We start from the raw sequence: 19,860 nt of genomic DNA on the forward strand, positions 1-19,860 counted from the left end.
ATTGTATGATAAAGGTACAGATTTGTATTATAAACAAATGAAAAAGTGAACATTAGAACAAAACAGAAATTTATCTGGGTAAAACAGTGGAGGAAGAGGGCAGAAAAGAGCCAAGGGAGAACGTTCAAATTGTAGGTCTCAAGTCGTAGCACCTTTGTAAAAACATTCTACATATAACTCATCATTAGTTATCTTTAAGTGTGAATTCCTAGGTAAAAATGGGCATTGAATTGGCTAATTTTTACCCACAGATCTGATGCTGCCTATTATAATATAATGCTATTAGAATTCTGATTTTTCTGAGGTTCAATATTTCCAGATATCAAGAAAAACATTTAGCTATTACTCCAAGAGATCCATTCACAATTGGTATAACAACGGATTTCTTTCTTTTTTTTTTTTGTCTTCATGCTGCAAGTCCCAGGATTTCATTATTATTTCCAACTGTTTTTCCTCAATCCTTGTATCACTTGGTATAGGAACATCAATGAACCAAACTTTCTCCTTTACAATAACTGTTATAGCAGGCATGTTATGAACAGGATGACTGTCTGTTTGGATCCAATACAATCTTAACTCACGGAGAAGGAGAAGGAGGAAGAGAAGGAGGAGGAGACTACTTTATGAATTAAATCAATTGATCATATCAAATTAAAAAATGTATGAAAAAATGCAAATACTTACAAAGAAAACAAAACATCATAATAAATTGTCACCCCCTACAGTTAATCCCAATCTGATCTAGGTATTCTGTCTTCATAATCCTGTCCTCACAATTATGCCTTCAGGTCAGTGTTGATGTCTGGTACAAATTCTAATAATCTAAAATACTGAGAAATACAGCACATCTTGCTCCAGTTTTTAACCAACTGGACATAATTTATTGAACTGAATAATAATTTTCTAAAGGTTGCAAACATAGCATCTGTGTTGGCTTAGGGAAATATCATTTCAATTAACAACGGCAAAAACTTAAAAGCACGAAAAAGGAAGAGGAATATAAATTATAATTGTTGCAAAGTAGGAAGAGGGCCCTATCATTGCTAAGCACAACATACACACATTTGAAAAATCATTATGCAGCAAGTAAGGGACAATGTACCTTTGGAGTTGTTATGCTCAACTAAAGAGGAGGATTACATCTGCAAAGCCCATTTAGCATTGTTAATGTGAAATTGTTTAGGAGACTTGCTTACTCAAGGCCCTCAACTGATCCTTATCGATCTCCTTCATATTTGAAAAGATAGGAACGATCTATACAGATTCATAAATCAACATTCTCAGCCCTGGCTGTTATTCAGTTCTGTGACTTTCCAGTTCTATCAATAGCATTTCATTGCCATCATCACTGCCAGGAGAAATTTCCAGGAGGCACTGGGGGTGCTATAAACTGCAGAGCAGAATGAAATAACTTAGGATGCAATACCTTTGGAGAGTATCAAACAGGAAAGGCCAAATTTCCTAGCACTAATTTTGTGAGACAATCTAATTCACACTTCTTAGCACTAAATTTAACTGGAGCCATTCCGTTATGTTGGATTTCAGTTTCATTTCTGAGCTGCTCTGTCCTCCTCTAGTCCCTCTGAATATGGCAGGGGTGTCAAACTCAAGGCCCAGGGGCCAGATCCAGCCCACAGGTTGCCTAGATCTGGCCCATGGGGCCACCCTGGAAACAGCAAAGGACTGGCCTGTGGTGCCTCTGCCAGTGAAAATGAAGCTTGGGAGGGCCATGGGCAGCCCTCCCAAGCTCCATTTTCGCTGGCAGAGGGTTGCTGGAGGCAGTTGCAGCCAAAAATGGAGCTTGGGAGCCCATTTTAACTGGCAGAGTGCTTTGGCCACCACAGGTGCCCCTAACACAAGTGATGTTAAGCTGGCTCCATCCACCTGGCCACGCCCCCCCTGCCTCCCCCAGGTCAAACACAACCCTGATACGACCCTCATTGAAATTGAGTTTAACACCCCTGGAATATGTTTAGAATATATTCTAAAGTTCATTGTAAGGAAGTCTTCTATAGCCATCAATAAATTCTGAGCAATCTTAATCCTTTTTAATGATGTTCCCTATTTTAAATTGGTTTTACAAGAAATCAGCTAGTTTCGATCATTTATCTGTTGTCCATATTGTTCTGAATCATGTTGTAAAATAAATAGCTAGTTTATTCCCTTTCTGCCCACTAAGGGGTTGCATTTGACCTAATCCTGATTTAGCAGGTCTTACAAGGCAGATCAAGGACTAAATGGTACATATTAATCATGTGCCATCAAGTCATTTTCATTGTTGACCATTGTTGATATTCTCCAGAATGATGGTGCAGGACAAGGATATTATCTACTTGCCAAAAGAAACAAGAAAAAGGAGGGAATCAAACTATAAAACTAATTGGTGTCACTGCAGCCAATATTTTAATAGTGTCCTTGTCTCCTGTTGTTTAACGAAAGACAGTTGTAAGCTGGTTTTGTTTTTCCGTTTTAAAAAAAAGGCTGCATGCTAAATGCAGCATGTGCAACCTGGCTTATCACAAATTGTTTCTGGCTACTCAAGAGAACAATGTTTTGCCATATTTTATTCTCTCCCTCCTTCTATCCAAGACCTCTCTCTGGTTCCAAATGCCTGTCCTTTTTACTCCTCATTCACCTTGGGCATTTAACTACCAGGAAAAGTGGGGAGAAAGATCGTGGCTGGCAGGAAAGGTCGCTGCAACCAATTGTAAAATCGAGGCATACAAATGTGCCTTTTAGCCAATGGTTTGCCAAACGGTGACCATGTCATCTTATTAATAAATCCTTGAAAAAGAAACTGAATGCGTCTTCATTTCAGGAGAAGACAAGTGCAGGGAAGTAGAGTGGGGGAAAGGAAGCAGCCTAAAAAAGATAAAAGAGATAACGATCTTCAAGGTGGCTCAGAGAAAAGGAATGAGCAGAGTGTTAATGCCGAAGTATTTGAAAGAGAGGAAAGAGAGGAGGAAAGAGGAGAAAGTTACTGTTCTCCTAAAGATTAAAAGATAATAACACTTCTATTAGAATCACTCCGCTACACTGTATTGATCGCATTGGGGATGCCACCGCAGGTCTAATATGAAGCGAGCCGTTTTGGAATTAATCACAGGGGGTTTATTATGGTTCACGGAGCTTCTCATTCAAATGGCATTGTTTGCAATATTTATGGCCTAGATGGGTTGCCATTATTAAATGCAACTGTGTCACATGGAGCTGAGCCTGCTGAGTTTCCGACAGGAAAAGCCATTCTTCACAAGTAAATCTTATCTAAACAATGCACAAAAAGCCAATTACTTTTTGATTTACATTTTAATTTCATGTTCGGTACGCTCTCTGTCTCTCTCTCCCAGCTCCCCACCATCACCCCCTGACAAGTACTACCCGATCCCTACAGAGTCCTCTCTCAATTTTGATTTTGGATTACCAGCTGTTGAGGTGGAGGCTAACATTCCTTCTCATCTTTAAACAAAGCATGTTAATGAAGTGTCTCATCTGCCTGGAATCCACACTGTATATTGGACATTAATACGATCGAGTGGGTCCAGAGGTATTTCACAAGAGGAATCCTCCACTCCTCTGCTCACAATAGAATCCCTTATGCCACCAGGCTCGGAATTTTGGGTTTGGACAATCTGGAACTGCACCACCTGCAGTATGATCTAAGCACAGTACACAAAATTGTCTGCTACATGTCAACAGCTACTTCAGCTTCAACCACAATAATATACGGGCAAACCATAGATACAAACTCAAGGCAAACTGCTCCAAACTCGATTGCAGAAAATATGACTTCAGCAACAGGGTGGTCAATGCCTAGAATGCTCTACCTGACTCTGTTGTTACATCCTCTAACCCTCACAGCTTCAATCTCAAACTGTCTACTGTGGATCTCACCCCATTCCTAAGAGGTCCAGAAAGGGGGCATGCATAAGTGCACCAGTGTGCCTTTCGTCCCTGACCTACTGTCACCCTTTACTTATATTTCCGTTGTTCATGTCCATGTTCGTACATATACCTGCTATCCTGTACATGTTTGACAAACTAATAAGTAAAATAAATACATAAATAAAATAAGTCAGATGGGGGACTGGATCGGAGGACAAGGGAGGGTTAAAAAAACAACAACAAGCCGCAATAACTTTTGAGACAGTCAAAGAAAAGGAGATAAAGAAATGCTCTTCCCCTAGGCAGGTTATTGAATATCTATTGGGTTGGGAGATAAAAATGGCATCGTTAGGGATTGCAATTGGGAAAGGGCAGTGACATTGGCCATGTCATGGTTGCACATTCTTCTGGGTCACTCATGGTTACATTTGTCAGAGAATTGCTACTCAGTTTCTCTCCTTTTATTTTATTTTTTTCTCGTTCTTAGTGCTCAAATCCCTTTACTTCTCTCTCTCTCTCTCTCCCTCCCTCCTCCCTCCCTCCCTCCCTCCCTCCCTCCCTCCCTCCCTCCCTCTCTCTCTCTCTCTCTCTCTCTCTCTCTCTCTCTGACTCTGCAGTGGCAATTTGCTGACCAAATATCAGATCCAAGCACAAACAAACAATTCAGAATTGAAACAAGATTTTGAAGGTACCTGATCGGTGACAAAAAGACCACTAATTATAAACTGGGTTTCTATTTTTCCTTCGCTCCAAGACACACTGGCTGGATTTCCCATTTTGGGGAAAGGGGAAAAGATGGGGTAGTGGGAAGGATTGTATCATTCCAGTTTCTTACATTTTTACTTTTTAAAAAACATCTTTAAAGGGGAGGGAGGAGCTTGATTTCAATTCAATTTTGAGCTTGCTTTCTGCGTTTTTCCCTACTTCCAGACGACATTTAAACGTTCTGGACAGCATTGTAATTTGTGGCTTCAACTCCTTATCCTTACCTGAATTATAAAATAGGACACATCCTAAAATTACTGCTGCCAAAAGTGACCGCATTCCTCTTGCTTTCTACCAAGTCAGCGTAGTTTCACGAATACTTGAATGAACTATCCTGGATGAGGTTTGAAAGTTGCTTCTTGAAAGTCTAAATAGTTAATACTGTATTTTTCGCTCCATGAGACATATTTTTGTCCCCCCAAAAGTGGGTGGAAATGTCTGTGCATTTTATGAAGTGAATATTGCATCACAGACAAGGCTGTGGTGGCAGCTGGAGGGGGTTGGTGTGGCAGCTGCAACAGGCAGAAGCGGTGAAGGGACTGTTGCCACTGCCACCTATCGCTGCTGCTCTCCACTGCCACCATTCTCTACCACCACCTATCAGCAGTTGGATCAGCCTCCCGGAATACCGCTGATCAGCTGTTTCAGGTGGCAGTCATGGCTGGCTGAGAAGTTTTGGGAGCTGAAGTCCAGAAATCTTAAAAGTTGTCAACTTTGGAGAACCCTGTTCTAGACAATAGTGGAGTCTAAGCCTGAAGAAGGAGGAGTGGAGAAAATGTCTCAGAAGGCATCCTTCTTAGGGGGGAGTAAAAGGGAGGGAAGGGAGGGGTAGTTTCTGAGTTGCAAAGGTCTGATAACATAGTTTTACAATAAAAATAGAATTAATATTTACTGTTGTATCTCTCAGCTATCTCTTGGCTTCTCCATGGCAAGATTGAATTGAAACCAACTGAACAAGCACACAAGAGTTTAGGAACTCAGTTAAGAAATTCATTGTAGAGAAGCAAAGAGGTCCTTAAGAAAGAATTCCAGCAACTGTTGAGTGTCAAAGGAAAGCTCCATTTATACTAATATTCAAACATAATGCAGTTTTTTTTCTTTATTTCACCTATTCTGTCTCAAGGGCAATACTAGGGTAGTTTTACTTCCTGATCATTTTCTATTCAGAAAAAGAATGCTGGAATACCAAAGCCATTTTTTGTCCTAATACAAAAAAAAAATATCATTTCAGTTCTTTATAATGATAAAATTACAGTGTTCTAAAAAAAAGAGAAGAGCTATAGATCATCACACTCACTAGAGGTCATTAGGTGTGTCATTTCATCAATTTTACTCAGTGATAAAATGTTAGTGAATGACACCGTATTTGTTCACAAAGATACTTGCCTACCCTTACAGCCATCTGCTTGTCTTCATCCCAAGCTTTAGATGTAGACTCATATTTAGATGTGGACTCAGTTGCCATCAAATTGCAAGTTTTAATATTCTTCATCCTTGTCTTTGATACTAGTTGCAGTGCCATTACTCAATTATTCATGACAAGAACTGGGCATGGCTAGTGAAGAGAAGAGCGGGACCAGGGGAGACATGATAGCAGTCTTCCAATATTTGAGCAGCTGCCACAGAGAGGAAGGGGTCAAGCTATTTTCCAAGGCACTCCAAGGCCAGACAAGGAATAATGATGGAAGCTGATCAAGGAGAGATTCAACCTAGAAATAAGGAGGAACTTTCTGACAGTGACAATAATCAACCAATGGAACAGCTTGTCTTCAGAAGTTGTGGGAGCTTCATTACTGGAGCAGAGGTGGGTTGCTAATTTTTTTATTACTGGTTTGGGCGAGCTCGTGTGTGTGTGCGACACTTCTGTGCATGCACAGAAGTGTCCAGGTGGGTGGGCAGAGCCTCCCGCTACTGCTAGTACTGGTTCGCCCAATCTGGGTCAAACTGGCAGCAACCCACCTCTGCACTGGAGGCTTTCAAGGGAAGATTGGACTGCTATTTGTCGGGGATGGTGTAGGGTTTCCTGCTTGGGTGGGTGGGAGTGGGGTTGGACTAGATGATCAACAGTACAAGGTTCCTTCCAACTCTGTTAATCTTTAAAAATGTTATTAAAAGCTCTTTGGCAAGGCCAAAGATGCAAGATGAGTTCCTTTTTAGCCTTCAGGCATCAATCCATTTTTAGTCCAGTTATCTGGATCATTTCTCCTGATTCTGGCCAAGCATTTTGCCCGATTTACAGGAGGAGCTGCTCAGAATTTGAATTTTTGCTCAACTAAGTTACAAGAATCTGATAAGACATTCGGAAGGCAGCAGAAAGACATCAAGTTCAACAAGATGGATGGTTTCAAATGTCTGCAAAATGAGAACGATGGGAACATGCCGCTTGTTCTGAGACCATCGAAAGGGATGCTCGAAGAATTCAATTTAATCTAATCCTGATCAGCATTTCAAGGCAGGTGGATTGGAATCGTTATCTACTGATTTTTTTGGTCTTTTCCCCCAAAAATGGTCAGAAGTAGAAAAAAATCACATTTGGAGAAAAATGTGTTTATGATGAATTTTGGAAGAAAAAATATATTTAAATTATGCATTTAAGTAAATCCGATAATTTAAAAAGCAGATGAAATGGGAAAATGGCATAAACCAGAAACAGGATAGTTTTCCTATCCATGATTGTTAATGGAAGAAATGAAACACGGAGACAAAAATGTGGATTTCAATAGGGCAACCTAATTGAAAATCTTTTTTTAAAAAACTAAACAGGAATGATTCCCTCAGAAAGCAACATAGAAAACAGTGATTTATTCACACAGCCTTAGAGATATGCTTTCCTCTCTTAGAAGGGATGCAGTGGTTAGAGTGCAGTACTGCAGGCTACTTCTGCTGCCTGCAATTTGTAGTTCAAATCTCGCCAGGCTCAAGGTTGACTCAGACTTCCATCCTTCCAAGATGGGTAAAATGAAGGCCCAAATTGTTGGGGGTAAGATGCTGACTCCATAAACCACTTAGAGAGGGCTGTAAAGCACTATGAAGTGGTATATAAGTCTAAGTGCTATTGCTAAGGGAGAAAAACAGGTGACCCGAAAATCATTGTCTCACACTATAATAACTTTGAATATCAGGCATTCAGAATATTGCATCCCCCGGTGGTAAGTAAGAGGGTAAATCGGGATTTTCACTGGGAACTGTCTCAGGGAAGGAAGGAAGCAGCACAGGCTTCAAGGATCCAAGTGAGCTCATACTCTATCTGTACAGCAAGTAGGAGCCATTGCAACCCAGCTACCAGCAGCAAAGTGCTGGTGTACTATGTTGTTCCTTTGATTGTAGTTTATACAAATATCAATCTTATGGAGGGTAATCTTAATAGTAGAAAAATAGGAACCACCTTTGGTGGAAGGTAACAGCATTCCATGCACCTTCAGCAGTTAGTCATGCCAGCCACATGACCATGGAGACATCTTCGGACAGTGCTGGCTCTTCAGCTTTGAAGCAGAGATCAGCACCGCCCCCTAGAGTCAGGAACAACTAGCACATATTTGTGAGCGGAAATTTTATCTTTATCTTTATAACCTTAATAAGTCTTGGAACCATAAGATTGTAGAATCATTGTTTTAGAAAAGGTCTTTAAAGCAATTGAATCTACCCCATGTTTATCCTAAGAATCCAAATTATACTACCAATGGCTCTGCTTGAATCCATTCCATCAACAGGACCACAGTACTGCCCTAGAAATTTACCTACAAATGTGTGAATCAGATCCAAATCATCAGCTTGATTCAGACTTCCAGTTTAATTCACAAGCTTGATCTAATTTGATTTGGACATTCAAGTTGAATAATGAAACTGATTTAATTCAAGCTTCCAAATCAATTTGGAAAACAATTGAACCAATTCATGGATTTAATTGAACCACCTTTAAATTAAATCTCCAAACCAAATATTTGCACAGCAACTATTGAGATGCTCTTAATTTTTGTAGTTTTTTCCTATCATTATTTTTTTTAACAATCAATCCTAACATTCAGCTTGAATTCATTATGCTGAGAAATCTGCCACCCTAATTAAAAAGAAGGAGAAATTCCATAGTAAAGATAATCTAATATATAGTAATCATCACAAGCTGCTAGCAAATGAGTGGTACCACTGCAGTCAAGTAAAGCACCAATGACAGGTGACAGAGAATCACAAAGGGTTCCCCAGAGAACCCACTTATGTTTTGCCTTCTGCACATATAACATGGATATGTCCCTGCTGATCCAGATATTTGCAAAATGGTGGTCTATCTTCCAGCTGGTTGTCCATCATGACTTCAAACTTGCTAGCTCTGTGCAAGAGTTATTTCTTCTGCTAAAATGTTACCTTCCTTCTAATAAGTGTTATTAATCAGCACTCTTGGCGTCTCATTCATTGGATTAATTGTTTTCAGTGCAGGTAGCAAAGAGAAATCACCATTCTGTGCTACATTACATTAGAGAAAGCAGTTTCTAAACACCTCCTTGTATAATCATGCAGAAGGTTAAGCAGGACAATTCTATTCCCTGCAGGATAGATTGTACCCCTAATACATTTCTACATGTCAGGGCAAAATAAGCTTTAAGAAGCGGGTAATATGTCCCTTTCCCTTCAAAAAGCTGAATTGCTTTATCTGCTCCTTCTAGATGAATTTCAACGAATAGTGGGATGCATTTTTCTCATTTTTTTAAATAACCTAAAAGTTGCACTACAATGAAAACCAAAGAAATATATCGCTCGTAAACAGGGTTTGTTGACTCACTGCTCCATGGTTGGAAAGAACATATATGTTCCCCACTTGCTCCAAACTCAAGAACATTGTACATTGAGTTCCTACGTCTACTACAAATTGTTAGAAAGAACAAAGCAGAAACGACAAAGGAGAAGTGAATGTTATTATCATAATTTGGTTTCCTTAATCCCATCACTATGAGCATGCTTAGCAACTTCAGTAGGCAAGAACAGATTGTGTCGGAGAACACAATCTAGGGATGAGGATCCCATAAAAAAATACGTGCCTCTGGCTACAAAAGGAAATGAACATAATCTACTCTAAATTGTTAAGTACTAGCATTTCCTTGAATCACAGGTTGGGTGGATACCTTTTTTTAAAAAAAAAAATATGGCTATATTATAACAATTTGTCTGAAGTGGTGCAGGGTTTCCTGCCTGAGCAGGGGGTTGGTCTAGAAGACCTTCAAGATCCGTTCCAACTCTGTTATTCTATTCTATTCTATTCTTTCCTATTCTTTTCTATTCTATTCCATTCTGTTCAATTCTATTCTATTCCATTCTGTTCAATTCTATTCTATTCTATTCTTTTCTATTCTATTCCATTCTGTTCAATTCTATTCTATTCTATTCTTTTCTATTCTATTATTTTCTATTCTATTCCATTCTGTTCAATTCTATTCTATTCTATATTGATGCATACTTATCTACATACATAACAAGTCTAAAGGTTTGGAACTAGCATTTTTTCAATCGCACATAAACAGAAAACAGATCTTGCAACCACAGTATTTCATCCTTGATTCCAGACTCTCTTCTTCCCTTTACTTCCAATAAAGTAGTAATGAATTCCCTGGCCTATTGCCAAATTTGCTCAATTATCTCAATTACTCATTAGACAATTCCGTGCCATGCTGTTGTTGCCTTCCCACGTGAGCAGAAAAATCAGCCCGCTCAAACTTTCAATTCTTTGCTGGTTGCATGTTCAGCAGTAGCAGTGACTGCACTTTGCGTATCACATTCAAGCTATATCAAGGCCATTTGGGAAACAAGAGGGAGGGGGGAAAACCCCACTCCGGGGATTCATTAGATCGCCTGATAATGTATTTGCCTGATGTGGCCAGAATAAGAAATGAGCTTTTAATAGTAATAATGAAAAAGTCAGCCTTGCTCCTTTGCTTGCCCTCATTTTTGCAACATTAAATGAGCAAACAGAGATATTTTAATTGATCCTTTCTTCCATCTAGGCTGAAGGAGTCATCCTTACTCATCCATACTCTTAGTACAAAGATGATCAAACAGTTGCCCACTGGACACCTTTCTTACATTTTTTTCAAGATTCCTGCTTCACCTGCTCACTATTGACTACAATTTCATTTTTTTTTAAAAAAAAAATGCCAGCAGCAACCTCAAGCAAATTTTTCTTTTTTAGTTTTCAAAAATACTTCTGGGAAACACACAGACCTCGTAAAGTTAGTTGAAAATAGAAATCAAGCCTGCTGATTTGTTTGGAAGTGTATTGACTTATACATCCTTCCCTTAAAGAAAAGTGTAAATTTTGGCAGAGCAAAATGTCTTTTGAGGAACAGTGAAATAACAAGAAACCACCTTCTTGTTTGCTTGCTAAGCAATGACTGTTTTGGGATTGCTTATTCTTGAGGAGATATATATCACAAAGATACTGTTCAAAAGGCAATTGAACTTTTTCCCCCCTTGAAAGCATTTCCCTTCTCATCTAAGAAGCTTCTTCAGTTTTAGCTGCTTGGTGAGAAATTGAAGGATTTATACTCTTTGCAGTCAACTGGGTGTTAGCACTCTGAAGGTTGATCATTAGCTCTCTGAGAGTCCTTTGAGGCTACTTGGGGATTCACCTGAATCAGAGTGACTCATTTGGGTGTGGAAACTTCTTGGGACTACTGAAAGGATTGTATGGTAGACAGAAGATACAGGGTGTCATATCCTCTCCCTCTGTTCAATTTTAATAAAGATGGCCTCTCTCCCCACCCATTCAGCCACAACTGAAGAAACCTTTTGGATGAGAAGCATCACATTCTCCAGGAAAAAGCCAAGAAAGTCCAGTTGTCTTTTTAACAGCACCTTAGTGACAACTATGACCTGGATGATTGAGATAGACATTGATGAGATGTTTACGGATGACCTTGGGCAGGGTTGGGCTTCAAAAATTTCAGCAACAGGTTCTCTTCCTGGTTGCTGGGTGGCCGTGGCCATGGTGGGTTGGCCTAGTTCGCCTCCTAGTGCACCATGGCAGGGGGGGCACTTCTGCCTTCCCCAGTCTCTGGAGGCTTTCCTTGAGCCTCTGGGAGGGAGAAACCTGCCTCCCCTGGGCTCTGAAGGCACTCCGGAGGCCAGCAATGGGCCCGTTTCCAGCCTTCTGGAAGTTCCATGAGGCCATTTTTCCTCTTCCCTGAGCCTCCACATGGGCCTTCCACTTACCTAGCATCCAAAATGGGCTGCATGGAGACTCCTGGGAGGGGCAGGATGGGGTGGGCACCGCCAGCCATAGGTGGGATTTGTAGGTTCTCTGAACTGGCCATAACATTAGCTATGGGTTCTCCCGAACCTGGGCAAACCTGTAGCAGCCCACCCCTGACCTTGGCGGATATGAGGAAAGATGCTGTTTAGGAAACAATCAGAGAAGTAAGGGAGGTGCTTCCAGAAGTTTAATAGTCAGAGAAAGAAATGTAACAAGGACCCGTCTTAATGATCAGCTGGTTAAAAGTGGCAGTGAGAAGTTTCTACTTTCAGACTTGCATGATGCAGCTCTTAATGCAGCCTTACAATAAAGTAGAATTTGTTTTAACTATTCATATTTTCTGTCTGATTTATCTGGAAAGGCTAACACGAGATGAGAATTAGAGTCGAACTTTAGGAAGCGAGGTGCTGACTATGGATTTATAGAGAGGATGACCATGCAAGAATGAATAAAAAGGGGGAGAAGTAGGTTAAGTACACAGACCCCAGCCACAAATGGCATTTGGGAGCGCAGGATTTTTCCTGCCATAAACTTGTGCTAAAAGCATATCATGTACAATTTGGCAGACAGGAGGACAGGGGGAAAAAATAGGTGGCTGCATTTTCATTCTCAAGTCCTCTCAACCTCTCATCTCTTGGTCCTTGGAAACGTCTAGCTGATTAATCCATCTGAAAGCAGAGGAGTAAGCAACAGATGACAGTTTGCATTAAATAATAATGTTTAAAAGACAAAAGCAACTATGGTGGGAGTAAAAGGGAGACAGAGTGAGAGAGAGCCTTGAAAAGCTTTTCATCATTCATGCTTATTTTCTAGGAAAATTCAAAAGGAAATTAAGTATATGAAGGTGGCATTGTTGTGCCTCACAGTTCATAATCAACTTAATTGCTTCCAACTTATGCATGATAAGTGAATGGCAATACACAATAGCAATGTTAATCATCTTTAACTCCCTGGCCAGCAATTAATTTTGAATAGAGACCCTGTTTTGAAGTGAGCAAGACTGCAGGGTGAGCAATACTGTGACTTTCTCATACAAAGGCAAAGAGTGGTTGGCATTTTTCAGCTTTTCTATTGTTAAATGAATTCCCCTGGAGGTTCTTTAACAGCCCTAATAATATCCAGTTCTAGATAGGCATTGTCTGGAACTATTGGCGGTCAAAGAGGAAATGAATAGGCAGGATTTTCAGTAGCCTAGAAAAGGCCTTCTGAAGGACTCTTTAAAACTTACTGTGAATGCTGTGGATAGTGCAGAGCTCCAAATATTGCCAAGAAGTCACCAGGAATCAAAACTAGCTTGAATGCACCAAGTTTATGTAGTATATTATAGCCCTTATTGTCATTGTACATCATGTGTACAATGAAATTGGTTTTAGCCTCACTGGTACAATTTGTGACATAAAATACAAACAACATAAATAGTTTAAAGAATAATCCCTATGCAAGTAAGGGGAGGGGATAACGAAAAAGAAAAACCATAAGTTTTTCATATATAAGTATGCTGTATAGTTGAGAAGGCACTGGGTAATAGGAGACAACCAGATCCATTGTTACCCTGTTTCCCTGAAAATAAGACCTCCCCAGATAATTAGCCCAATTGGGCTTTTGAAGCGCAGGTGCTAAAATAAGCCCTCCCCAAAAAATAAGGCCTTCCCAAAAATAGTTAAATGCATACACAGCCAGTCCCCGTAGTTTTCTGGGGAGAGGGGGGAACATGCCCCACGCCCCCTACATGCACCTGCCATCCACACAGAATGGTCTCACGGAAGCAAACTCTAGCTACCATGCCCCTTTTCTTAATGGGAGCTGCAAAAAGAGTGGCAATCCCAGTGATGCTAGGGCTGGCAAGAGTGTGCCAGAAACAGAGATAGAACTTCTGGCCCTCTCTGCATCAGCTGATCGAAGAGCCGCAGGCCGAGGTTAAGGGGCCTCCTGCATCTCAAAAATAATAAGACCTCCCCGAAAATAAGGCCAAGCACTTATTTCAGGGGTCAAAAGAAAATGACCCCTGAAAAGAGGAAAAGAGAGTAGCACTTTCCTTTTCCTTCTTTCTTCATGGTCTTTAGCCTTTGTCCCTTATTTCCTGTAACATGGGCTCTTATCTACTCCCACTATCTATTTCTCATATCCTAAATTCTTTTTCTTAGTATTCTCAGACTATCAAGGAAAGACAAATGAAGAAAAGGGGGATTCCCCTTGCTTCTCATGTTTGAACCAGAACAATTTTCCTGTGTCATTCTTCTATCCGTAGTTGGTCTCTGTATATTCTGTGATCTGCAGATTACAAAACCTGTTTGCTCCATATTTGTTTGGGTTTCCTTTCCCAAAGAGTAATTTGATGATAAAGGCAAATATTGATCCATTTTAAATGTGTGTGTGTGTGTGTGTGTGTGTGTGTGTGTGTTTGTGTGTGTTTGTGTGTATATAAATTTGAAGTGATGACTGTTTTCCGCTATGCAATGAGAAGGTATGCCAGCGGTTTTTAATGGCATCCTTTCAATAGCAAAAGTCTGCCAAAATCTAGCTGCAGACAGCATCTAATTTTCAAGCATATTATAGGCTTCCATATCGGACCAATTTTGTTCTTATTATAGGTTTAGATTGAATCTGCTCTCCCATTCTAAGCCAATGATAAAAACTAACTCTCCATATGCTTAATTGCTGTCATAATGGGAACATCAAAGTTTGCCCCGGTTTGGGACGACAATTGCTGTTGGTGGAATTGTTCCCTCATTCGTTTTAAAGTTGGGTGGGGGTAGAATAAACTGGTATGTTCTCTTCTCTTCATTCCTGATTTTTGGGCAGGGAATGAATTTGGCACAGGAAGAAAAACAAAAATAAATGTGCCTGCTTTTCAAAATACAGCTAGGCAGAAGAAGAAGAAAAAAATAAATGCAATGAAGGGAAGCCTACATGAAGTAGGTAGGATTCACTTTTCTGAAGCACTTTGTACCATGGAAGCAGTGATATTTTTTTCCTCACTAAGGCGAAGAATTGTTTTCTCTTCTGGTTATTGGAAGTGTTGGATGAATCCACCAAAGTAAAGTAAATCAAAGAAATACTATGGCTTCTTCACAGAGGGAGCATCAGAGGGGTGCTTCTAAAAGCAACATTGGAAGTGAAGCACCTGCTTAAATCTTTGTACAGCCCAACTGGTTACTACAGTGGTACCTTGGTACTTAAGGAAACTAAGATCATGGCATCTGGTCCTTTCAATTCCTGGCAAATAGATAGGGAAGAAACGGAGGTAGTGACAGATTTTATTTTCCTGGGCTCCAAGATCACCGCAGATGGGGACTGCAGCCAAGAAATTAAAAGACGCTTGCTCCTGGGGAGGAAAGCTATGGCAAATCTAGACAGCATACTAAAAAGCAGAGGCCTCATCCTATCAACAAAAGTGAGTAGGCTATGGTTTTCCCAGTTGCAATGTATGGCTGGGAAAGTTGGACCATAAGGAAGGCTGAGTGCCAAAAAATTGAGGCCTTTGAACTATGGTGCTGGAGAAGACTCCTCTAAGTCCCTTGGACTGCAAGGCAATCAAACTTGTCAGTCTTAAAGGAGATCAACCCTGACTGCTCTTTAGAAGGCCAGATCCTGAAGATGAAACTCGATTCCTTTGGCCACCTAATGAGAAGGAAGGAGAAGGAAGGACTCACTGGAGAAGAGCCTAATGTTGGGAACGATTGAGGGCAAAAGAAGAAGGGGACAACAGAGAATGAGGTGGCTGATGGAGTCACTGAAGCAGTAGGCGTGAGCTTAAATGGACTCCAGAGGATGGTAGAGGAACATTGGAGGAAGATTGTCCATGGGGTCATGATGGGTTGAACACGCTTCGCAACTAACAACAACAACCTTGGTACTTTTCATTGATTGGTTCTGGGAGGCAAGATGTATATAATAATAAACCTAAACAAACTTTTCCAATAAAGAATAATGTAAATAAATTTAAAGCTTCTCAAACCAAAGACAATGTGCATTTTTAAACCAACATGCAAAAAGATAGGGTTGTATATTGTTACTTTACATGAGAAATAAACCTAAAAATTAATAAAGAGTTAAATAAAATAAAAACTCAATTTTACCTGTACAGAGGAAAAAACTGCAAAAATACGCAAAATGATCACAGAAGCTAAGATAAGACTGCCAGGGGATGTGCTCAGGGCAAGAGCCACTCTCTGACTAATGTGTCACTCTTTGCTTCAGCTAGAAAGTGTAGTGAGGCAACTGACACTGACAAGTTCTAGTTTACATGTTGAATACCAAAAAAAATATGACAAGTCCTGGGACAAAACTTTCTCGTCAAAATGCATTGCTCTCAATTGTGAAGCTGACTGGAAAACCCATCCCTTGCCATTGAGTCTCCTCCTGTCATGCCCTGCTCTCCCCCAAACTGAAAACAGAGGGGTGAAAGAGCCATATGCGGCTTCAGAGCCGCAGGTGGCTGACCCCTGTCATAAGTGCAGGATTTCCTGTATGACAAACTTTGACCATTGATTTTAGCTGAAAAGTTTCTTGGGGCCTCGTTTTTCAAACCACTGCTATTGACAGCAGCCAATAAATAAGATCTGCTGGAATAATATCTTCTTTGAATTGCCTCATTAATCCTTAGTCCTTTTTTTTTTTTTTAAATGGAACTTTAAGAATGGTTGCTGGGGTTTTTTGTTTTTTTTGTCTTTATTTTTCCTTTTCCTCCTTCCTTCCCCCCCCCCCCGTCTTTTTCCATCCACCTCTTTTTTCTTTTCTTTTTCTTTTTGGTCTCTTCAATCTGCGGTTTGAGGGTTGGGGATTATCTTCTTTTATTATTATTGATTAAACTGCTCTGGAAGCCGTTTCGGCTAAAAAGCACAGCAAGTGCTTTCTCGGAATAAACAATAGTGCAATTTTTAATATGATTATTGATCTCAGTAATTGAAAGTGGCATCTCTCAGAGTTCCTTGGAAGACACCCACTGACTGCATGATGAGAGTCCAAATTGAGTTCCTGCATTGAAGCTCTTCAGAAAAGTCATTTCTGTGGTTGTGTGATATACTCCACCAAAGATAATAACACTCTATTCTTTCAATGTAGCCTTGAGCTGTCAAACGCCAATCATGACTGATAGATCTCCAGATTTCCAGAAGGTAAAGGTGTTAATCATTTATAAGCTACATTCTGTAAACGTAGAAGCAATCAGGCATACATTAAGGCTTGTCTAAGAACATTTACTAAGAGAGTCCATTTATTTTCAATTGATTTGAATGTGAATCGTGTTTCTATGCCAGCCCTACAATTTACCCCGATCAGACCACGTATGCAGATTGCAACTGATTTGATTTATTTGCATAAGGAGTTGTGTCATATGTGATTTTTGAATTCTGACCACACATGATCTATGTTACTTTAAAGATCCCAATAGGTTATCTGTCCAGTCCAAGACACTGGTCTCTCTCTTTCTTATACAGCTGACATTCAAATACTTTATGTGTTATATCTTCCAGGTCTGGAGCCCCACAAATTAAAATGTGATCATTATAAGGGGCTCATAGCAGTGTCATTAGTGACTGTCTTAAACAAATCATGATTCAAATAACCATGGTTTCCATAAGACACGTGAATGTAACTTAAGAATTTCATCACTCTTCTACATATCATGCTGAATTTCTGTTCCTCTTTTGATGATATCAATGGCCAGAAGTTTCCAGGGTAGGAAGACAAGTAGATAGGTAGGTAGACAGACAGACAGACAGATGGAGAGAGAGGGGGGGGAGAGGGAGAGAGAGCGCTAGGTAGCTTAGATAGATAGATAGATAGATAGATAGATAGATAGATAGATAGATAGATAGATAGATAGATGGATGGATGGATGGATGGATGGATGGATGGATGGATGGATGGATGGATGGATGGATGGATGGATGGATGATAGGTAGGTAGGTAGATAGGTAGATAGGTAGATAGGTAGATAGGTAGATAGGTAGATAGGTAGATAGGTAGACAGGTAGACAGGTAGACAGACAATGGATGGATAGATAGATGATTAAGAGAGAGATATGAGTGAGAGAGAGAGAGTGAGAGAGACAGACAGACAGACAGACAGACAGACAGACAGACAGACAGACAGACAGATATAGATATGCAATGCTGCAAGAACAATACTGGTTCCCCTCTTTGTTCATACACCAAGAAAGTGCCATGTGGACCATAAACCTCAAGCCATTTAATTTATTTCCCACTTGGGGGGTGAGAGAATGTGAGGCAGTGATTCTTTGTTCCGTGATTTTCACCACTGCAAGACAGGGGAAGACATCACAACCATGAATAGTTTCCAAAATAGCTTTTTTTTAAAATATAAAAAAGATTGGGGAACAAAAATGATAGTGAGCAGGGATAATTTCCAAGAGAAAGAAAAGAACAATATAAGGAAGTGTGAGGACTTCCCACACTATTTCTCTTTCCTCCGCTTTTACGATTTCTAAAAGAAGGACAACAAAAATGAGAGAGAATTTATTAGAGAAAATGAGGAATCTGGTCCAACCCTTCACAATGGCACATTTCCTCTTCCTCCTGGTTTCTACTCTACCTCTGGCGTTTATGTTGGAAAAGTTTCCCACTCGAGGGCAGCTGTAAAGCGCTAACCCTTATTCCCATTCTCTCCTTTCCAGTTTTATCTCACTGACATTTATATATGCCAAGACTGAACATGCTCATTATGAGTGTTTATTAAACAAAAAGGCTACTAGTGGTATGGTAATTAATCAGTCAGTGTTGATTAAAGCCCTTGATGAAATGAAGCATGAGCTGTATGAAAAATAATTCAATGAAATCATAGAATTCATGAATCATCTCCAGAATGCACATTTATTAAAGCAGAATTCATCACAAAGGTATTTTGTCAAGCAGGTTTCTGTGCCCCTGGGAGAATTGACTAGGGGATAGAGGTAAAAAAAGACCAGATGTTCTCATATTTATACTGAATAGGGGAGGCATCCATTAAATATCGTGTACAGCTGCATATTATCCCCAAGCATTCTGAGGTGTGAGTTTCTATTGCAGAATTAACTTAAAGATGCTTTTACAGCAGATGGAGATCAAGAACGTTTTAGCCCTAGCATTGACAATTTGACATCATTTTGATTTCTGACTGGTGACAAAAGTCAGGTTAGTGCTGACTAGAGTGCTTTCTTTTTCTTAGCAATTTCTATTAAATTCACATTTTCAAAGAAGATGTGCTTTAGAAATGATATTCAAGGAAGACACAGGTTTTTTTTATGGGGAGCCTGAGAGACATGTACAAAAATTGTGTTTCCAATGGGTTCAAGGTTTCTTGGCTTCCTGTGTTCCAAGAGGAGATCTCAAAAGACCTTCTCCTGTGGGTCTGTTTTCAGTAGGGATGCTATCATCATAGCTAGGGAAACTGTCCTTGAAAATCTGTAAGAAAATTTATCCGGTGCTGGACGAAGAAGAATGGAGGTCAATAGCAATAGCAATAGCAATTATATACCGCTTCATAGGGCTTTCAGCCCTCTCTAAGCGGTTTACAGAGTCAGCATATTGCCCCCACAGTCTGGGTCCTCATTTCACCCACCTCGGAAGGATGGAAGGCTGAGTCAACCTTGAGCCGGTGAGATTTGAACCGCCGAACTGCAGCTAACAATCAGCTGAAGTGGCTGCAGTACTGCACTCTAACCACTGCGCCACCTCGGCTTCTCAATACTGAGAAGGAAAGAAATTATTTTCTTTCTTTCTTTTTTTTCTCTCTCTCTCTTTCTTTCTTTGTTTCTTTCTTCTCACTCTATCTTTCTCTGTCTTTTTTATTCCTTTCCTTTCTTTCAATTTATGTCTGCCCATCTTAAATTCATGACTTTCATTTATTGAACAATCACTGGGTTCTACCGTGTTTCCCCGAAAATAAGACAGGGTCTTATTATCTTTGGCCCCCTGAAATAAACACTTATTTTTGGAGAGGTCTTATTATTTTTGAGATGCAGGAGGTAGTGAGT

This window comes from Thamnophis elegans, chromosome 14 (assembly GCF_009769535.1).
Source record: "Thamnophis elegans isolate rThaEle1 chromosome 14, rThaEle1.pri, whole genome shotgun sequence".
Lineage (NCBI taxonomy): Eukaryota > Metazoa > Chordata > Lepidosauria > Squamata > Colubridae > Thamnophis > Thamnophis elegans.